Source organism: Echinops telfairi, unplaced genomic scaffold, assembly GCF_000313985.2.
Source record: "Echinops telfairi isolate 266 unplaced genomic scaffold, ASM31398v2 ScPeMD7_468;HRSCAF=863, whole genome shotgun sequence".
Lineage (NCBI taxonomy): Eukaryota > Metazoa > Chordata > Mammalia > Afrosoricida > Tenrecidae > Echinops > Echinops telfairi.
This window is the reverse complement of record NW_022104366.1, coordinates 6,351-8,217: the sequence shown is the minus strand read 5'-3', so window position 1 is coordinate 8,217 and position 1,867 is coordinate 6,351. Positions and strand designations below refer to the sequence as shown.

The window sequence follows — 1,867 nt, the reverse complement described above, 5'->3', positions numbered from 1 at the left end:
CAGAGGTGATCGGCTGCTTCACCATGAAGCTGAACATCTCCTTCCCAGATGCTGGCTGCCAAAAACTCATTGAAGTGGACGATGAACGGGAACTTCGCATGTTTGATGAGAAGCAAATGGCCAAGGAAGTCGCCGCCGAGGTGATGGGTGTTGAATGGAAAGGCTAAGTTGTCCGCATTAGAGGTGGGAATGACAAGCAAGGTTTTCCCAGGAAGCAAAGTGTCTTGACCCACGGCCCTGTCTGCCTACTGCTGAGTAAGGGGCACTCCTGCTACAGACCAAGGAGAACTGGGGAGAGGAAGCTCAAATCTGTCTGGGGCTGCACAGTGGATGCCAATTTGAGCGTTCTCAACCCAGTTATTGTAAAGAAAGGGGAGAAAGTGATCCCAGGACTGACTGATACAACTGTGCCTCATCGCCTGGGGCCCAGAGAGCCAGCAGAATCCGCAAACTCTTCAATCTCTCTAAAGAAGATGACGTCCGCCAGTACGTGGTGAGAAAACCCCTGAACAAAGAAGGCAAGAAACCCAGGACCAAAGCACCCGAGATTCAGCGTCTTGTGACTCTGCGCGTCCTGCAACACAAGGCAGGCCCATTGCCCTGGAGAAGCTGTGCACAAGAACAAGGAGGAGGCCAACAAATAGGCGGAGCTTTTGGCCAAGAGAATGCAGGCGGTCAAAGAGAAACTTCAGGCACAGATTGCCAAGAGACGAGGCTGTCTTCGTGGAGGGCTTCGACCTCCAAGGATGAGTGCAGTCAAAAATAAAATTGAGCCTTGAATAAATAAGCTCATCTATTAAAAAACCAATAGAAGTCCCCTTCCCAAATTGGGAGGTGTTCAATAACAATAGGTTACAAATGACTTACCTTTGCTCCTTTCAGACCGACAGGACCCTAGAGGAAGGAGAGAAGGCAAATAAAATCCATGAGCGGTTTGGTTTGTCTTTCCCTCTGCTGGTCAGCTTCCTTTTCCCGCTGGCTCATCATCACACACAGATGGCTCCCATTGAAATAAACCAACATGTCTCCATTATGGCATCTTTTACCCTTTCCCTATACTGTCCTGTGTTTCTTTCATCCCACCTATAATCTTATTCTCTTTATCTGGTACTCATTCTTCAGTGTATTCATTCAGCAAACCCATCTTCATTCAGCAAACCCATCTCCTGCCTGCAGCCTGTCTCAGAAGCATCCTTTGCTAAGCTCCACATTGCCATTGGCATGCCATTGGTGACAAAAATGTTGGTCCTCATCTTCCCAGAAGTATTAGGCAGACATGGGTCAGATCCTTCTACATGAACCATATTTTTTCCCGGGTTTGCACAGCATAATCCTACTGGTTTTCCTTCTACTAATTGGCCCACTCCTCTTCCTAGGGCTCATTCTACTTGATGTGGGTGCTTTGTGCTGGCGTTTTCCAGTTCAAGCTCTAAGCACCTTGATTCCCACTCTCACTCTTTGAGTCACCACCGATCCAGGCTGGCTCCTTGAGCAAATCCAATCAACTAGAGCACATCTCCACTTGGAAATCTCAAGAGCAGACCAAGGCCTCTAAGTCCTACCCTACCCACATGAGGCATTTATTCATCCATTTGACAACAACCAGTTGGATGAGGACTATTGGCTGTCCCGAACTCCCCAAGGTCATGATGACTTTGTGTACATGACCGTTCTGAAGTTGGGTTGTTCACATGTTGTATCTCGAATGAGCAGTTAGGATGGAAACCTACCAGGATCCCTGGGTAGCCTGGTGTCCCCGGAATTCCTGGGAACCCTTGTTCACCCTGAAAAACACAAAGCTTGTCACTCTTCTTAGCTCTTGAGAAGAGCCTATTCAGATGTTTTCTGTACCCCTCTTCCAACCTTG

At 48.2% G+C, this 1,867-nt stretch overlaps 1 pseudogene; it reads left to right on the top strand.

Moving 5' to 3' along the window:
* Nucleotides 1-23: 23 nt before the first annotated feature.
* LOC101649380 lies at nucleotides 24-766 on the top strand (annotated as a pseudogene).
* The last annotated feature ends 1,101 nt before the right edge of the window (nucleotides 767-1,867 follow it).